This window comes from Zea mays, chromosome 3, assembly GCF_902167145.1.
Source record: "Zea mays cultivar B73 chromosome 3, Zm-B73-REFERENCE-NAM-5.0, whole genome shotgun sequence".
In the NCBI taxonomy this organism is placed as follows: domain Eukaryota; kingdom Viridiplantae; phylum Streptophyta; class Magnoliopsida; order Poales; family Poaceae; genus Zea; species Zea mays.
Window position 1 is genome coordinate 36,393,864 of NC_050098.1, and position 21,053 is coordinate 36,414,916.

Consider the following 21,053-nt stretch of genomic DNA (forward strand, 5'->3'; position numbering starts at 1 on the left):
ATTGCTGACTTAAGTCGATTGCTCCGTTAGTAGGGTATAGTAGTTCCCCTAAGCCGAGTCAACGTGAGCATGTTGCACCGCCTTGAGCCATTGCCGACTTAAGCCGATTGCTCCGTTAGTAGGGTATAGTGGTCATCCTAAGTCGAGTAAGCGTGAGCATGTTGCACTGTCTTAAGTCGTCGCCGACTTAAGCCGATTTCTCTGTTAGTAGGGTATAGTGGTCACCCTAAGTCGAGTAAGCGAGAGCATGTTGCACCGTCTTAAGTCGTCGCTGACTTAAGCCGATTGCTTCGTTAGTAGGGTATAGTGGTCACCCTAAGTCGAGTAAGCGTGAGCATGTTGCACCGTCTTAAGTCGTCGCCGACTTAAGCCGATTGCTCTGTTAGTAGGGTATAGTGGTCACCCTAAGTCAAGTAAGCGTGAGCATGTTGCACCATCTTAAGTCGTCACCGACTTAAGCCGATTGCTCCGTTAGTAGGGTATAGTGGTCACTCTAAGTCGAGTAAGCGTGAGCATGTTGCACCGTCTTAAGTCGTCGCCGACTTAAGTCGATTGCTCCGTTAGTAGGGTATAGTGGTCACCCTAAGTCGAGTAGGCGTGTTGATTCCAAGTCCAGTTGGATCGAGGTCAGTTGATAGTCAATAGTTCGAATGCCTTTGAAAATGAAAACTTTATTGATGACGGACTCTCCAATTACAGAGTACAATGTTGTTCTGATAGCTTTTGAGGCCTTGCTAAGGGTAAAACTTTCTAAGATGCTCTATGTTCCACAAATTCCCCACTTCTGTGCCATCCATTTGAGTAAGCCGGTATGATCCCGGCCAAGTGACCTCTGATACAATGAATGCCCCTTCCCATAGTGGTGATAACTTGTGTCGTCCTTCCTCCATTAGAATTCGACGAAGGACCAAGTCTGCCACTACAAAGGATCGATGTCGTATCACTTTATCATGATAGCGTCTCAAGGTCTGCTGGTATCTGGCTGACTGAATTACTATGTTCAATCGCTCTTCCTCCAGCACATCAATATCCTCTAGCCTGGTAGCTTCTGCTTCAGCTATGCTTTCAAAGACCAGCTTCGGTGCCCCGAACCTGAGGTCGACGGGCAGTACTGCCTCTGAACCATAGACCATGAAGAACGGGGTATTTCCATGTAGAGCTCGACTAGGTTGAGTTCTCAAACTCCAAACCACATACGACAATTCTCTGATCCACTTTCCTGCAAACTTTTCATTTTTGTCGAACACTTTCTTCCTGAGTGCTTCCAGTATCATTCCATTGGCCCTTTCCACCTAACCATTGGCTCTTGGTTGTGCTACTGATGCATACTTGATCTGGATACTCTGTTGTTTGTAGAAATCAAAGAATTCAGAGCTGGTGAAGTTGGATCCTAGGTCGGTTATGATGCTATTTGGTATCCCGAACCTGAATATTATGTCCCACTGCCTTGGCTGATGTTAAAGAAGTAATAGGCTTGTACTCTATCCATTTGGTGAACTTGTCAATGGCAACCAGCACGTGAGTATAGCCTCCCTGAGCTTTCTTGAAGGGTCCAATCATGTCTAGCCCCCAGCATGCAAATGGCCATGTTACAGGTATGGTCTGTAGCTGCTGTGTCGGTAAATGTTGTTGTTTTGACAAGAACTGGCAAGCCTCACATCTCTGGACTAACTCGGCGACATCACTCTTTGTTGTTGGCCAATAGAAACCAGACCTGAAAACTTTCCCAACCAGAGTTCTGGATGCTGCGTGTATTCCACACTGTCCGGCGTGGATTTCATCTAATAGCTGCTTCCCAGTAGTCGAGGAAATGCACTTCATGAGGACTCCTGTTGCACCCCTTCCATACAGTGCACCCTCTATGAGGGTGTAGTGGGCCGACTGTCTCACGATGCATTCTGCTGCAGCTTTATCATCTGGTTCTTCTTCATTCTTTATGTACCTGATGATAGGCTGTCTTCAGTCATCAGGGTCCGACTCTAGGTTGGCTCAAGGTGTTGCATTCTTCCGTCTGATCTGAGGGAATACTTGGGTGTAATACTTCCTGGACGAAGATTCTGGGTGAGACCTGGGCTCGACTAGATCCCAGCTTCGACAACGCATCTGCTGTTGCGTTGCGGTCTCTTTCCATGTGATGGAATTCCAACCCTTCAAACTTGTCTTCTAATTTTCGGACGGCCGTATAGTACTTGCCCATGGAATCAGTCGAGCAATCCCAGTCCTTATTTATCTGGCTTGTGACCACTAGTGAATCTCCAAATACCATCAACCTCTTAACGCCAGTGACACAACAATGTTCAATCCGTGGATCAGTGCTTCATATTCTGCTGCATTATTTGACGCTGGGAATAATAGTTGAAGTGCATACTTGAGTTGTTCGCCTCTTGGAGCGATGAAGAGGATCCCTACGCCTGCTCACTACAGTTTCAGCGAGCCATCGAAATACATTCGCCATACTTCAGTAGCCTCTGGGTTGTCAGGAACTTGTTGTTCAGTCCATTCTGATACGAAGTCAACTAGTGCTTGAGTTTTTACTGTCGTGCGAGGCCGAAACTCTATGTCATGAGCTCCTAGCTCGCAGGCCCACTTGGCTATCCTTCCGATGGCTTCCTTGTTGTGAAGAATATCCCCTATTGGAAAGCCGATGACTACTATGACTTTGTGGTCGTCAAAGTAGTGACGGAGCCTACAAGCGGTTAGAAGTACCGCGTACAATAGTTTTTGAACTTGGGGATACTTCTTTTTAGAGGGTCCCAGAACTTCGCTGATGAAGTAAACCAGATGTTGTACTGGATATGTGTGTCCTTCCTCCACCCGCTCGACTACTAACGCGGTACTCACCACGTGAGTCGTGCAGGAGATGTATAACAACAGATCTTCTACCGGCTGATTTGGTGTGGCTCGGCATGGCGGCTTGAGTACTGATGGTGTGCTCATGAACTTTTTCAATGCTTCTAGAGCTTCCTGTGCTTCTGTGGTCCACTGAAACTTGTCCACCTTCTTGAGCAATTTGTAGAACGGTAGGCCCTTTTCGCCTAGCCTTGATATGAACCTGCTCAAGGCTGCCATGCATCCAGTAAGCCTCTGCACTTTCTTCTGTGATCATGGCGCTTCCATTCTCATGATGGCTTTGATTTTTTTCTGGGTTAGCTTCGATTCCTCGGTGGCTGACAATGAATCCGAGTAACTTCCCTGCTGGTACTCCGAAAACATATTTCTCTGGATTGAGCTTCCACCGGTATCGCCTTAGGCTGTTGAAGGCCAGCTGCAAATCTTCAATGAAGTTTTCTGAGTTTTCTGTTTTGATCACCACATCATCAATATAAGCTTCTATCTGCTTGCCCCAGTGATCGGCTAAGCATGTTTGAATAGCTCTCTAATAAGTCGATCCTGCGTTCTTGAGGTTGAACGACATGGAGGTACAGCAGAAAGCTCCAAACAGTGTAATGAATGCAGTCTTTTCCTCATCTTCTTTTGCTAAGATGATCTGATGGTATCCAGAATAGCAGTCTAGGAAGGACAACATAGAACATCCAGCGGTCGAATCAACCACCTGATCTATTCTAGGGAGTCCGAAGGGATCCTTCGGACAGTGTTTGTTGAGATCTATATAGTCGACGCACATGCGCCAATCCACTTTATTCTTTTTAAGTACAAGAATAGGATTTGATAGCCACTTAGGGTGAAGTACTTCTCTAATGAACCCTGCTGTGACTAAGTGAGCTAACTCGGCACGAATAGCCTCTCTTTTGTCAGGCGTGAAACGACGCAGTTTTTGTCGGATCCGCCTTGCTTGGGGATAGACCTTCAGTTTATGCTCGGCCAGTTCTCTTGGGACTCCCGGCATATCCGTAGGCTGCCATGCGAATACGTCTCAGTTATCTTGTAGGAATAGGATGAGCACACTTTCCTATTTGTCATCCAGGCTGGAGCTGATGATGGTAGTCTTGCGTTCATCAGCGAACCCAAGGTTGATCCTTTTCGTCTCCTCAGTCGGCCGCATAGAGGTCATAGCTTGAGCTTTGTTCGCAGGTATCGCAAGGTCTCCCTCAGGCTTTGAGTTTGCCTGCATGGAGAAAGTCGTCGGTGGTTTAGTAGTGAGGGCCACCTGGATGGCTACTCGGAAACATTCCATGGTGCCTTGGAAGTCAACGCGCACGGTGATGATCCCTTGTGGCCCTGGCATCTTCAATATCATGTACGAATAGTGCGGAATGGCCATGAATTTCGCCAATCCTGGCCTGCCGATGATGGCATTGTATACGTAGTCGAAGCTTGCCACCTCGAACCTCAGGAACTCGGTTCTGTAGTTTTCTGGAGTTCCAAAGGTAACAACATGTCCGAGCAGGTATTCTCCTTCGGTCGGCACAATGCCAAAGAAAGGAGTGTCCGACTCGTGGAGCTCTTTGAGTGCAACTCCCAAGCCCAAGAGTGTCCGGGGGAAGGTGACGTTGATGCTGCTTCCCCCGTCCACTAATACTTTCTTTACCCTGCTCTCTCGGATCACTAGATCGACAAGGAGCGGGTACTTGCTTGGATGATCGAAGTTGAGTCACTGATCCGCCCGGGTAAAGGTGATTGGGTGTTCTGACCACCGATAAGGGGTAGGGGCACTGGTGGTTGCCATCAGTATCTGTCGGTCGCTGAGCTTCTGTTGCCTTTTGTTCTCTTGCGACCCATGTCCTCCGAATATGACGTTGACCTCTCCGTCGACGCGCGGGAATGCTCCACCTTCTCCCCCTTCCTGTTGTTGAGGTCGTTAAGGTTCACCGGGCCCTCCTCGCGGTGGGGGAGGTGGTAGAGGTTGGAAGGGTCGGCCATTCCTGACGGAATGTTTGAAGTCTCTGCAGTTCCGCAAGGTGTGGCGCATATCCTTGTGATACGAGCACTAGGCATCGAGGATGTCGTCCAGTGTCTGCTCGCCTCCGCGGGGCGCACCTCGGGCACGAGAGACAGGTGGTCCATCGGCATGGACCTCTTCACGAGGCCTCTTCTCCCAACACTTGTCGGTTTGCTGGTTCGCGTCACGCCGCGGTGCAGACGGAGCAGGCTTCGCTCCCCCGATGAGGTCCTGAGCCCATTCGTCAGCGGTGATGTAGAGGTCCACTTCCCGGAACAGCTGCTTGGAGGTGATCGGCGCCTTTTACAGTTTGGCTCGGACGAAGGCCGAGTCATTGGATCCCGATAGAAGTCCTCAATCACTGCTGCCTCAGCGACCTCGGGGATGCGATATCTCATGGTCTGAAACCTTTTGAGGTACGACCGAAGTGTTTCATCCCCCTAGCACCTGATGGATTTGAGGTCCCACAGCTGCACCGGCTTGTCGGAGAGGGATTGGAAATTGGCGATAAAACGCCGACTGAAGTCGCTCCAATCATCGATGCAGTGCCTCGATAGGTGTCGTAGCCATTGCAATGCATCTTGCCCAAGGACGATGGGCAAGTACGCAGTCATTGCACCTTCAGTTGCCCCAGCGCCCGGGCAGCGGTTGTATAGATGGCCAACCAGCCTCCCGGGTCCTGCTTAGGCTCGTATTTGTCGATGTTGGAGACCTTAAAGTTTGGGGGCCATTTGATGGCCCTGAGACGCGGAGTAAGTGCAGATACCACACATGTGTCCTCCTATCGACGACTGTGGTGCCGGTCCCGGGGAGGGGAGTTGCTGATGTGTTGTCTCGACCGTCCCTGGGTAGTGCCACCAGTTGAAGCCGTTGTCGACTCAACTCTAGTGGCCTGACTTCGTGTCGGAATGCCATGGTCTCGATCGTACTCCTCTCGGCGCCGTATCTCATTCTCATGTCGTCGTTCGCGTGAAGCATTGATGGAGCTCCATGCGTCCCACCGACTGTTGATGGCATGCTGCAGAACGCTTGGGGGATGAGCGAGGGGTAGAAGATGATTAGCCGCCCGAGCGAGCAGCCACCGATAGCCTTCAGCGTCTGGAGTCCGAGGGAGGCCATCAGCTATCCGAGCCAACACTCCTCCGACTTCACTTGGTGTGTTCATTGCGCGAGCGAAGTCAGGGTTCAGGTTTCACGCAAAGAGAGGGTTCTCTCGGCATAACCTCGCATCCTACTCAGCTTGCTCTTGAGCTTGCCCGCGATCACGTCGGCGAGAGTTCCTCCTTTCTTTGAAGACTCGCTCGTCAGGAGTTTCTCCTACTTCTGAGACTTCATCTTGGAATACAGACTGTGTCGGGTCCCGCTCCCTAGCTTCGTGATGTTGCCGAATGTTCCAGCGTCGGTTCCTCCATCGGTGAGCTTCTCGCTGAGGAGGTTCTTCCCCAGCCATGGTTGGCTCGTCGTCGGAGATGGGAGATGATTCTACTCACCCCCTGATGAAGAGGACATCGGGGTAGAAAGGAGTCGCTGTGGTGACGAATTTCTTTCTGTCCTTCTTTGAGGGCGAAGGTGCCGAAAGAGCAGCTTGACGGGCCTCCATCCTGCTTGCTTCTTTTTTCCTCGTAATCCATGTACAGTCTTCTATGGATGAGGTGGACAACGGGGTTCTTCGGGTAAATGAATTCTCGGCTTTTGATTTGCAAGAGGTAGTCTTCGCTTGGGGCGCTGGAGGTTGCGCTATCTGCTGCCTCGTTCCGGCTTTCTCAGAGATTATCGGGGAAGGCTTCTTCTCTGGTGGATCCACTATGCGATGCAGAATTCCTTCTTCGTCTGCCACGGACGAGATGGTCCCGAAGCAGAACACGGATCCAGGGCAGAGAGCGATCTTGTACTGGAAGGTGACAGCCATTGAGCTAGCTTGGATCAACAACACACCCCCTACCTGGCGCGCCAGCTGTCGGTGTTTGGGGCCCGACCGCGCACCCAGGGTTACCCCTTGAGGTGCTTTTGGGTAGGACGGTGTTGCTGATTGTAGCTCGATGGTTCATGCAAGACGCACGAGAGACGATAGACAATTTTCTATAGGTTCGGGCCGCTTGGAGGGGCGTAACACCCTACTTCCTGGTGTGGATCTTTATGTGGTAGGTTACAGGGGAATTCTCTAGTATGAAGAATGCTAGAGAACCGAGTAGATGGCTGATGAATGACTCTTCTCCTCGATGTGGTGCCCCCTAGGCCTTATATATTCGACCGTGGGGCACTACATGCATGTATGATAATGATGTATTCCTAAGTAATAGTGAACCGACTAAACTTATCTTCCTACAATATTACCGACTTATTCTCATTCGGTTTCAATGTCCAAGGTGGTCGCGCGGGAGAATTGGATCAGAGCTATGGATAACACTCAAACCCCACGAGCCGCCTTGGCCCGCGTTCACTCATTCCCTGTGTCGGCCCATTCTACCAGCATTTCTCCCCTAGCCCACGAAGGGATGGCCTTGCAAAACAATAGGCCCAAGGCCTTTCGCGAGGCCTTCTAGCCTTCTAGTGGGGCCGAGGGATATCTGTCCCCCACAAGCACCCAATCCGAATCTCTTAGTGCGTCCTCTACCCTGTATGGCTCAATAAAGGAGACAAAGGAGTAATGTTCACAAAAATGAGCAACTCGAGATCTAGTAGTTACCCCCTTACGAATGTCACCGAGGATGGAGTTAACGGGGTGATCTCTTTGAATTGCTTGGTGGTAGGCCTGGGCACTTTTAAGCCGAAACCGAATTACCGAACCGAAAATTTGAAAACCGCACCGAAGTTTCGGTTTTTCGGGGTTCGGTGTCGGGTTCGGTTTTAATTCCTGAGAACTTCGGTTCTCGGTGTCGGCCTCGGTTTTAGGCTTACACCGAACAAAAACACCGAACCGAAACATCAGCGTCATGCGTCCCACTCCCACCATTCTACCGTAATCGGCCCATATGCCATAGCCCATAGCCCACTTCTCCGTGCGACTGAGAACTTCTCTGCGCCAACTCGGTAGTCGCCTAGTCGGCAAGACGCCAAGACCAGACGCTCAACGACGCGGCCCTCCTTCAGTTCCAACTTCCAACCCTAATCCATTCGACTTCGACAGACCGGCGGCGACGCTCCCCACTCCCCACTTCCCCAGTTCCCCGCTCCGGCGCTCCCCAGTCCCCACGCGGCCAACCGCCAACCAGTGCGCAAGGCCTCAATCCGGCGGCGGCGGCAGCTCTGCGGCCTGCGGGCTACGAGCGGTCGAGCTGAGGGCCACGAGCGCACGCCTGCGGGCTACTGTGGCAGCAAGACTGCAAGAGGAGGCGGCGACTGTGTCTGTGCGACTGTGCGGACAGTGCGGTGGCCGGTGGGCTACTGAAAATAATTTGATTTGTTCTACCCCTACCGGTTTGTAAGTTTGTTGTTCCAGCCGCCTGCAACTGAAATAATTTGATTTGTTCCAGCTGTATCCGATTTGTTCCAGCCGCCTGCAAGTCTCCAACAGACTAATAATTTGATTTGTTTGTACATCTCAAATGTTTCTTTCGGTTGTAAATTGTAATGCTCAAGTACTTTGCTTAGCACACTTTGTGAATAATATAAGCTGTGGGCTGTGGCTAATAAACCAAACAGCCATACGTGTAGGCGTGTAGCTCTGTTGACTACTGCGATGGATTTCGGATGTTCAGTTTAAACCGAACTCCGAACCGAAAAACTGAAAACCGAATAGCTCGGTTTTCTTTTGTGAGACGCGTAGATCGGTCTGCTCTGTCTGTAAACCGAACTTCTACAACACCGAAAAAACCGAACCGAAAAAACCGATTACACCGAATGCCCAGGCCTACTTGGTGGACTCTTGGGTGTGGCGGTCTTTGACCCTGTATTTCTTGATCATCTTCCTTGTCTTGATCAACTTCATCTCCCCCTTGATCATTGTCCTCCTCTTGAGGTGGCTCATCCTCTTGATCTTCATCTTCATTGTCATGATCCTGATCCTCATCTTGAGTTGGTGGAGATGCTTGATTGGAAGATGTCGGTTGATCTTGTGCTTGTATGGGCTCTTTAGATTCCTTAGGACACGCATTCCCAATGGACATGTTCCTTAGCGTGACGCACTAAGCCTCTTCATCATCTAGCTCATCAAGATCAACTTGCTCCACTTGGGAGCCATTAGTCTCATCACACACAATGTCACAAGAAACCTCAACTAATCTAGTGGATTTGTTGAAGACTTTATATGCCCTTGTGTTTGAGTCAAAACCAAGTAAAAAAAACCTTCTACAGCCTTAGGAGCAAATTTAGATTTTCTACCTCATTTAACAAGAATAAAACATTTGCTACCAAAGACTCTAAAATATGAAAACATTGGGCTTTTTACCAGTGAGGAGTTCATAAGATGTCTTCTTGAGGATTTGATGAAGATATAACCGGTTGATGGAGTAGCAAGCAGTGTTGATTGCTTTCGCCCAAAACCGATCCGGTGTCTTGTACTCATCAAGCATGGTTCTTGCCATATCCAATAGAGTTCTATTCTTCCTCTCCACTACACCATTTTGTTGAGATGTGTAGGGAGAAGAGAACTCATGCTTGATGCCCTCATCCTCAAGAAAACCTTCTATTCGTGAGTTCTTGAACTCTGTCCCATTGTCGCTTCTTATCTTCTTGATTCTCAATCCGAACTCATTTTGAGCCCGTCTCAAGAATCCCTTTAAGGTATCTTGGGTTTGTGATTTTTCCTGCAAAAAGAACACCCAAGTGAAGCGAGAATAATCATCCACAATTACTAGACAGTACTTACTCCCACCGATGCTTATGTAAGCTATCGAGCCGAATAGATCTATGTGGAGTAGTTCCAGTGGCCTGTCCGTTGTCATTATGTTCTTGTGTGGATGATGGGTGCCAACTTGCTTTCCTGCTTGACATGCGCTACAAACCCTATCTTTCTGAAAATGAACATTTGTTAGTCCTAAAATGTGCTCTCCCTTTAGAAGCTTGTGAAGATTCTTCATCCCAATGTGGGCTAGTCAGCGATGCCAGAGCCAACCCATATTAGGCCTTGCTCGGTTATTTTTAATCCATATGGATTGGAGGGGATTGATACGGATTGAAGGGGATTTTGACTTACTAGGGATTGAAACCCCCTCAATCCCCCTCAATCCATATGGATTGGGGTAGAACCGAACAAGCCCTTAGTCTTAGAATCTCCAAGAAAAACATTAGAAATAGAATGGTCAGGGGATATAACAATTTTATAAAGTCCTTTGACCAAACCTTGATTTCCATCCCCGAATGTGATAGCTCTTTGGGGATCTTCGTTTTTCTCATAGGAGGAGAACATTCTTTTCTCCCTTGTCATGTGGTTTGTGCACCCGCTGTCAATTATCCAACTCGAGCCCCCAGATGCATAAACCTACAAAACAAGTTTAGGCCTTGTCCTTAGGTACCCAAACGGTCTTGGGTTCTTAGGCCTTGTTTTTCTCATAGTTGGAGAACATCTTTTTCTCCTCTGTCATGTGGTTTGTGCATCCGCTATCAATTATCCAACTTGAGCCCCGGATGCATAAACCTACAAAACAATTTAGGCCTTGTTCTTAGGTACCCAAACAGTCTTAGGTCCTTTGATGTTAGAAACAAGCACCTTAGGTGCCCAAACACAAGTCTTTGATCCCTTGTGTTTGCCCCCAACATATTTGGCAACTACTTTGCCTGATTTGTTAGTAAGCACATAAGAAGCATCAAAAGTCTTAAATGAAATGTTAGGTTCATTTGATGCAGTAGGAGTTTTCTTTTTAGGCAATTTAGCATGGGTTGATTGCCTAGAGCTAGAAGCCTCATTCTTATACATAAAAGCATGATGGGAAACAGAATGAGATTTCTTAGTATAAATTCTCCTAATCTTGTGTTCGGGATAACCAGCAGGATATAAAATATAGCCCTCGTTATCCTGAACCATGGAAGCCTTGCCCTTAACAAAATTAGATAATCTTTTAGGGGCATTAAGTTTGACATTGCTTCCTTGTTGGAAACCAATGACATCCTTAATGCCAGGGCGTCTCCCACTATAGAGTATGCTTCTAGCAAATTTAAATTTTTCATTTTCAATTTCATGCTCATTAATTTTTGCAATTAATTGAGCTATATGATCATTTTGTTGTTTGATTAAGGCAAGGAGATCATTTATAGCATCAACATTAACATCTCTACATCTAGTACAAATAGAAACATGATCAACAGTAGATGTAAAGGGTTTGCAAACATTTAATACATTTATCTTAGATTTTAGCATGGCATTTTCATCTCTAAGACAAGAAATAGAATAATTGCAGATATTTAAATCTTGAGCCTTGGAAATTAAATTAGCATTTTCAGTTCTAAGGCTAGAAATTGATTCATTTAATTTTTCAATCTTAGCATTTAAACTAGTATTTTCATTTCTAAGATTATTAATTGAGTCATGGCAAATGCTAAGCTCCTTAGTCAGGTTTTCACATTTTTCTACTTCTAGAGCATAAGCATTTTTTAGTTTAACATGCTTCTTGTTTTCTTTAACAAGGAATTCCTCTTGGCTATCCAAAAGTTCATCCTTCTCATGAATAGCTCCTATCGATTCATTCAATTTTTCTTTTTGTTGCATGTTAAGGTTGGCAAAAAGTGTAAGTAGATCATCTTCATCATCACTAGAACTACCCTCATCACTAGATGTAGTATACTTGGGGGTGGTTCTAGATTGTACCTTCTTCTTTATTGTCGTCCTTTGCCATGAAGCACTTGTGGCCGATGTTGGGGAAAAGAAGACCCTTGTTGATGGCGATGTTGGCAGCATCCTCGTCGGAGGAGGAGTCGGTGGAGCTCTTATTGGAGTCCCAGTCCCGACACACGTGGGCATCACCGCCCTTCTTCTTGTAATATCTTTTCTTCTCCTTCTTATTTCCCCTCTTGTCGTTGTCCCTGTCACTATCACTAGACATTGGGCATTTAGCGATAAAATGACCGGGCTTACCACATTTGTAGCACACCCTTTTGGAGCGGGGTTTGTAGTCCTTCCCCCTCCTTTGCTTGAGGATTTGATGGAAGCTCTTGATGATGAGCGCCATCTCCTCATTGTCGAGCTTGGAGGCGTCGATGGGGAGTCTTCTTTCTTTTCTTCCATCGCCTTGAATGCGACGGGTTGCACCTCGGGTGTGGAGGTGCCGCCTTGCTCCAAGTCGTCGATGTGTTTGGAGCCTTTGATAATCAACTCAATGCTCACAAACTTTCCTATTACTTCCTCGGGAGACATTAATTTGTATCTAGGATCCCCCACGAATTAATTGTACTTGAGTAGGATTGTGAAAAACATGGGATCTTAGAATAACCTTGACCATCTCATGGTCATCCCATTTTGTGCTCCTGAGGTTGCGCACTTGATTGACCAAGGTCTTGAGCCGGTTGTACATCGCTTGTGGCTCCTCTCCTTGGTTGAGGACGAATCGACTGAGCTCTCCCTCGATCGTCTCTCGTTTGGTGATCTTGGTCACCTCATCTCCTTTGTGTGTGGTCTTGAGTACATCCCAAATTTCTTTGGCACTTTTTAGCCCTTGCACCTTATTATACTCCTCTCGACACAAGGAGGCGAGGATTATAGTAGTTGCTTGGGAGTCAAAGTGACGTATTTGGGTGACCTCGTCCGAATCGTAATCTTTGTCCCCCACATTTGGTACCTGCGCTCCAAACTCAACAATGTCCCATATGCTTGCGTGGAGTGAGGTTAGGTGATGCCTCATTTTATCACTCCACATAGAATAATCCTCACCATCAAAATATGGTGGTTTTCCTAATGGAACGGAAAGTAAAGGAGCGTGTTTAGAAATGCGGGGATAACGTAGGGGGATCTTACTAAACTTCTTGCGCTCATGGAGCTTAGAAGTGACGGACGTTGCGTCAGAGCGGGATGTGGATGGCGACGAAGAATCGGTCTCATAGTAGACCACTTTCTTCATCTTCTTCTTCTTGTCGCCACTCCGATGCGACTTGACGCGGGAAGGGGATTCCTCCTTGCCTTCGGCGTCGGACTCCCTTGATGGAGCCTTCCCGTGGCTTGTGGCCTTCTCGCCGGTTTCCATCTCCCTCTTAGCGGATCCTCCTGACATCACTTCGAGTGGTTAGACTCTAAATGAAGTACCGCGCTTTGATACCAATTGAAAGTCTCTTAGAGGGGGGTGGATAGGCGGAATCTGAAAATTATAAACTTAAGCACACACTACAAGCCGGGGTTAGCGTTAGAATTAAATCCGAGTCCAAAAGAGAGGGGAAAACAAATCAACTAAGAAATAAAGTGGATGAATATAGTGATTTGCTTTACCGAGGTTCGGTTCTAAAGAACCTAGTCTCCGTTGAGGTGGTCACAAAGACCGGGTCTCTTTCAACCCTTTCCCTCTCTCAAACAGTCACCTAGACCGAGTGAGCTTTCTCCTTAATCAAACGGGTCACTTAGACCCCACAAGGACCACCGCACACTTGGTGTCTCTTGCTTTGATTACAAGTCACTTTGAGAACAAGAATGAGGAAGAAGAAAGCGATCCAAGAAACAAGAGCGCAAAGAACACAAACAAACTCTCTCTCTCAAGTCACTAGGTGAGTGGAATGTATTTGGAACTTGGAGAGGCTTTGATTCTATTGAATTTGTGTCTTGGAGTGAATGCACTAGATCTTGTATTGAATGTGAAGTGCTGGAAACTTGGATGCTTGGAGTGGTGGTGGTTGAGGGTATTTATAGCCCTCAACCACCACATAGCCGTTGGGGATGGCTACTGTCGATGAGCGCACCGGACAGTCCGGTGCGCCACCGGACACTATCCGTTGTACCAGCCACGTCACCCAACCGTTAGGGTTCGGGCGCTGTCGATCGTTGGAGCCTTTGTCTTCTAGTGGCACCGAACAGTCCGGTGCCGCACCGGACAAGTACTGTTCACTGTCCGGTGCACCTCTGACGGGCGGCTCTTCTCTGCCGCGCATTGTTGCGCACTATTCCTCTGGAATTAAGCTTTTGTAGGCGACCGTTGCACAAAGTAGCTGTTGCTCCGCTGGCACACCGGACAGTCCGGTGAATTATAGTGGAGCGTGCTGGTTGAAACCCGAGGGTGGTGAGTTGGGCGTTGTACGGTCCTGGTGCACCGGACACTGTCCGGTGGAACACCGGACAATCCGGTGCGCCAGACCAGGGCACACTTGGTTTCTTGCTCCTTTTGAATTTGAACCCTTTATTCAATCTTTATTGGTTTATGTTGAACCTTTATGCACCTGTATATCATATACTCTAGAGCAAACTAGTTAGTCCAATATTTGTGTTAGGCATTCAACCACCAAAATTATTTATAGGAAAAAGGTTAAACCCTATTTCCCTTTCACGTTTCAAGTTGACAGGTCTAGGACCGTCTAGCCTAGTTTGGTGGACCGTCTGGGTTTGACTTTTTCTGATAGCACTGACAGGTTTCAAACGGGAATTATAGCCGTTACTTGTACGGTGGACCGCTCGATCATAGGGCACAGATCGTCCTGTGTGCTAGTTGCGCATAACGGCTAGTATTGAGATGGGGGCTATAAATAGAAGTGGAGCTCGTATGTGAGGGCTCTCTTGGCCATTCCTAGCATACATTGAGCTCATTTGTGATCCTCTAGCTCAATCTCTCACACTCCTTGCTTGAGATTGCATTCTAGTGAGTGATTGAGAGCTTCTGGTACATTTGCATCCACTGGTGATCTTTGAGGCACTATGTGGTACATCGGGCAAGCTTCATTGTCTTGTTACTCTTGGAGGTTGCCGCCTCCTAGTCAGATCGGGTGTTGTCTCCATCGAGCTCTCCGTGAAGGTTGTGGAGGAGCCACAGTGTTGATTGTGAGGGGTTCACGCCCACCTCACCGGAGCGGCAAAGGCGATGCTAGTGGAATTGAGGTATTGAGTGATTTCTTGTCCACTTGGCTCAAAGTTCAAGCCGCGTCTTGATAGAGGAGCAAGTGAGAGCTTGAACTCAACGTCAACGTGGATTAGGGGTGATCGACAAATCATCAATACCATGGGATAAATCTCGGTGTCATTCTCTTCACTCTTTGCTTATTACTTTGCAAATAGTTAGTAATTTGTGTATTGTCTATCATTTGTAGTATTGCCATAATTGTTCATCATTTTTTGCTTGCCTATCATAGCTAGGAATTTATATCTTTTTGTTGTATTGATTAAATTTCCCTAGTGTCTTTGATTTTAGATAAAATTGTTTACTCACCCCCCTCTAGCCGGTGTCCTAGATCCTACACCTGTGTTTAGCGTCTAGATTGGCGCCAACACACTTTTTTGTGACTCCACTGGGGATCCATGTGTCTAGATCTGCTAAAAATCAAGCCCTTAAATAGCCAGTTCCAAAGATCACATTGATATCTCCCCAAATAATATCCTGAAGCCAACTATTGAAAGCCTGACGGCCGACGAGCAACAGCAATACGAAGACTACATACGTCAAGCGAAGGAGAAATTCTTGTTACAATACACGGTAGATCGCCACCAAAAGGTTGTCAACATGGAGAGACCAATGTCGCATCTCTTCTATCATTTCTTCAAATCCCAACATAAGTAAACCCGACGACATCTAATATATTAAATAATATGTAGATCAGCAGTAGAATAAAAATAAACCAATAGATTAGAAGGTTAGAATATTCAATTAAAAAATTAACACGTTTGTTGAAAAAATTCGTTGCTCCTAGTTTTCCATCATTTGAAATTAGTAATACGATGTCTATGTCTAATACATCGGTAACAAATAGGGATTTGCAGCCCCAGCCATTATATGGTATGCTAATGAACTCATATCCAAGACTAATACCACCATTGTTGTCCCTGCTTGGCTAATCGACGCCCCTGGACACGATCAGACTGTCCGAGCCTTTGCTCGGACAGTTCGGCCCTTACGTGGATCGTCCGGCTTTCCATGCTAGATAGTACGGAGCTGCACCAGGACCACCACGTGGCACCCCGATTATAATGAACACAATCAGACAGTCTAGCATTGCATCGGTCCGTCCGACCATCTGGACCGGCCAGTCCGAATATGCATACGCAGAACCTACTGTTGCACATTATGCACCAATTTATTATGCACCACAGCAGCAGTACATTCCCCCACTACATATTTAAACCACAACGCACCATACGATCACAGACTGATCAACATTATCGATCGGTCATGGTAAGAAGGTCGACGTAGCAACGCCCGACCGAATAGCCAGGGTCCGGTGGTCTGCCACTAGGTGCAATGAAGAAAATTATGGAAGAGATGGCTAAACTATTTCGAGGTAGGCTCAGAGTTAGTGCAGCCAAAGTAGGACAATAATATCAAAAGTCATATGATCATACCCACAAGGGGCAAGGATACCGGTGTTTTTCATTTTTCTGCTGAAAGTGGTAGAAGCACACACGAACATGTAGGCCAGTTCCTAGCACACCTAGGAGAATTGGTCGATGGGGAAGCCTTTCGTGTTCGTTTATTTTCTTTATCCCTTGCTGGTACCACTTTTGCGTGTTACGCCATCATGCCTTCGAATTACATTAATTCCTAGAATGATTTAGAAAGTAAATTTCACGAACATTTCTTTTCTAGGGAATATGATTTAGGGTTAGATGATTTAGCCTCAGTCTGGCAGCGATGTGAAGAATCAATTAATGATTATATCTAGAGGTTTTGAGACACTAGAAACAGATACTTTCAAATTCATGTTACAGACAAAGAACTACTAGGGTTGGCTTTTATTGGGTTGCTATCCTAGTTAAGAGACAAACTGGATGACACTTAGTTCTTTTCAGTAGCTCAGCTACATCAGCGGGCTTTGACCTATAAAAGCTGATGAAAAGAGACATCAAAATCAGCTGGGTGTATTATACATCTAGTGGAGCGGAATAATTTGGATGACGAATCTGAGATATATATACCGCTGAACTTGTTTGGCCAACGAAGGCCAAACCTTCACCTTGTTCTTCTTTACAGCCAGTTCAAAAGAATTAGCAATAAGTAGTTAAATTTACTTTTAATGTTCTAAGTGTGATAAAATATTTGATGAACTAGTAAAAAGTGGCAACATTAAAGTAACTCATACTCTTACTCCTCTATGTGAATTAAAAAGATGTGCTTACTGCAACATTAAAGCAACTGGATCAACTACCACTTGTGAATTTCAAAATTTATTGTGTTTAGTACGTCTTGCTTGATCAAAACTCTCTTATTGCAAAACTATTCTCTTATGGAGAGAAATCTTTATTGCGGGAAAAGGGGGAGTTTTTGATGATTGATCAAAACTAGTCTTGAAAATGTTTTGATTTGCTAAAACAAAGTGTTTTGGCATAGAAGCAAGAAAATGAATTTGTATTGCGAAAACAAACCAAGTGGTGGCAAAATGATCCAAATATGCCAAATCCTAGACTTATTCTATTGGTATTTGATTTTACTTCAGTTTGAAAAAATATGGCTCATATTTGAGTATGTTGGTACCTCGTGTGTTGCTTTTAAGTGTGTTGGCATAAATCACCAAAAAGAGGGGAATTGAAAGGGAAATGTGCCCTTGGGCTATTTCTAGTTTGTTTTTGGTGATTAGTGCTCAATATATTGTCTTGGACTAAACATCTTGATGTATGAGCATATGTATAAGCATTTGAAAGATAAATTGAGAAATATAGGAGAATGTTGCAAATCCTATTGAAATGAAGGAACAAAGGTATGAGTCTAGCACTTAGTAAATTGTTTTAGTTGCTAACTATGTTCATCTAAGAGCTAGGAAACTCTCCAAGTCAAGACAATTTAGAGTGAAGAAGTTTGGATAAGTTTGGCCAAACATGAGCCAGTCTGGAGAGCACCGGACTGTCTCGTGTGCACCGGACACTGCCCGGTGCCTAGATTGTTCACCTGGCAGAACAGGTCGTTCTTGGGATTTTACCAAGGCACCGCGGCTATAATTCACCGGACTGTCCGGTGTGCCAGCCACGCGCCTGGCCAACGGTCGTCCGTGCGATCAGCGCTGGCCACATCAGCCGAACCAACAGTCACCAGGTCACACTGTACTGTCTGGGTCGCCACCGGACTGTCCAGTGTGCCATGGGGCCAACGGCTGACAACAGTCGTCTTAGTCAGGAAAGGAAAGAAATTAGTGACTCTTCAGTGTCCGGTGTTGTCAGCTCCGGTGTCTAGGACAATGGAGAAGCTGGCAACAAGGCGGGTGTCGAACTAGCGGAGAGCGCGGGTGTGCTTCCACAATGCGTGAGGCGCCGTAACGTGAGAGTACTTGGGCCAGAGTGGGCCGAGTAAGGCCTGATGGGTCGTATTGTAAACCAAAGGGTTAAATCTAGCGCTGTAGCATGGGAGAGGACACCGAAAATCAGAACAAGCTAATAGATTCCTTCTTCCCATCGCACATCTTCCTCTACCTCTCGCTCTCTCCTGCTTCGATCTGCCCTACTCTGTTTGATCCCCTCTACCACAACGCTAATAGGTGTGCACCGGACAGTCCGGTGCACCTGCAGACAGAAGGCAACCATGAACTTCCAAATGAAGTTCAAATAGCTCCTTGGTCCCTTAAGGCTATAAAAGGACCCCCTAGGCGCATGGAGTTGTCAAACAAGCATTCTTTGAGCATACTACAACTACGAGACCTCGTGACCACGCTGCTATTTCGTTAGATAGAGATTTGAGCGCATTCTTGAGCTGTGACTCTGATGTTTTGATTCGTGTGCTCTTTTTCTTGACTTGTGTGCGTGTTGCTGCTGCACTTTTGCTTTTGTGTGTGTTGCTACTCCCCCTTACTCTTGTGCTATGATTAAGATCATTTGTGTAAGGTGTGAGAGACTCCAACTTGTGGATATTCCTCATAAAGGGGATTTGAGATAAGGAAGAAAATCATGGTGCTCAAGTTTGATCATTGGATCACTTAAGAGGGGTTGAGTGCAACCCTTGACCAAAGGAGGTCACCACAACATGGAGCAGGCATTGGACGAACCACAAGATAAAATCTTTGTGTCTATTGTCCATTTACTTTATTGCAATTGTTGACTTCTCGAGTTCTCATATTCACTTGTGTTATTGCTCCTAAGTTTGATACATATTTAAAAGGAGCAATCAAGTGAAGGGTTCTCCTCTCTCTCTCCATCTCTACTCATAACAACTTGGTTTTAGTTTTCACTAACACTTGTCATAAACCAAGTTTGTGTTGTTTAGAGTTGATTATAGCAGGATCACCTATTGAAAGGAAAATGTGCCCTTAGGCCATTTTTATATTGTTTTGGTGATTAAATGATCAACACATCATGTTTATACTAACACCATCTTTCATAAGCAAAGGGCATAGGCACATAAAGCAAGTTGAGCTTAGAAGAGAGCAAAATACAAATCTATATGGTGCCAAGTGAAAAAGGTAAGCTCTGGACACTTAGTCAATTGTTTGTGTACTAATCATACTTGTCTAGGTGCTAGAGACCTTATGAAGTCAAACCAAAAAGGAGCAAAAGAGACTTAGATTGAAAAAAGAGAAGAAGGACTGCTCTGCGTAGAATCAGACGGTCCGGTGTGCACTGGACAGTCTTGTGTACGGTCCGCCGAACAGTCCGCTCTCGGGAATTTCAGTCTGCGTCGGCTATAATTCACCAGACCGTCCGCGTGGAGCGCGAGAAAGTCCGGTGTGCCAGCTAGCCAACGGCTACTAGCCACATCGGTCGGGGACCAACGATCATATGGTGCCCCGAACGGTCCGGTGTCACCCACCGGACAGTCCGGTGCCCCCCAAAACAGGAAACCAGCCAATCAGAGATTCTGTAGCCGTTGCACTGTTCACTGTCCGTTGTGCACCGGACAATCCGATGCACCCACGGACAGAAGGCAACCAGGGCCTTCCAAATGGAGCTCCAACGGCTCCTAAGTCCCTTGGGGGTATAAAAGGGACCTTAGGTGCATGGAGCTCTACATCAAGCATCATTTGAACATCCTACAACATTAAAGACACTGCGACCACACTTTTGCTTTGATAGATTGAGATTCGAGCACGTGTTTTGAGTTGTAACTCCACTGCATTGTCTCTTGTGCTCTCCTCTCGACTTGTGTGCGTGTACAACTATGATTTTGTCTCTTGTGTGTGTTTCTACTCCCCCTTACTCTTGTAGGTTATTTGAGATCAATTGTGTAAGGCGTGAGAGACTCCAAATTGTGGAGGTTCCTCACAATGGGAAAAACTTGAGATAAGAAAGAGAACTGTGGTACTTAAGTTGATCATTGGATCACTTGAGAGGGGTTGAGTGCAACCCTCATCCATTGGGACGCCACAATGTGGAGTAGGCAAGCATTTTACGCTTGATCGAACCACAGGATAAATCGTCGTGTCACTTGTTTACTTTACCTTACTGTGATTCTATTCTTTCTAGCTCTTCCCTTCACTTGTAATATTGCTCTAAGTTTAATACTCATCTTGTGAGAGCAATTAAGTGAAGAAGTCGTCACCTCTCACACTCTTCATTTTAACTTGGTTTTCAATCTCACTAATCAATTTTAGACCAAGTTGGTCTTGTTGAGCTGTTCATTACAGGATCACCTATTCACCCCCTCTAGGTGCTCTCACCTATTCACCTCTCTCTAGGTGCTCTCAAAACTTACCCAATTGGTTAAACTAGTTAGTCTATAATGTTGTGATGGTAATCAAACATCAAAACTAATATAGAAATGGCTTAAAGACCATTTCCCTTTCAAAAGGAATGAAAGAGACCCGGTTCTTTGTGAACCCCTCAATGGGGACATATGTTTATTTGTGGAACCAACTCCGGTTAACAAATCTTGTGTCCCTTATGTATTATCGTTCCCTACTTGCATTTGCCTTGTCCCATTTGAGCAATACTTGCTTTATTCCCCATTTGAGATTTATCTCTCTTATATCTTGTTGCTACCTTGTATTCTGCACCTAAGTTTTTCTAGCAACATAACAAGTCATTTACATTGGCAATATTGTCTTGTTCTAATCACTCAAGTTACAATATTCTGATCGAAGTTGATTGCTTGAGTTAAGATTTTAGGATTCACCTATTCACTCCCTTTAGGCAACTATCAATTGGTATTAGAGCCCGACACTTCATTTGAGGGACTAACAACCCAAAGTGATGTGGGAGGGGGGAACAATTTGAAGTTGAAAAAGAACAAGATAGTCCCAT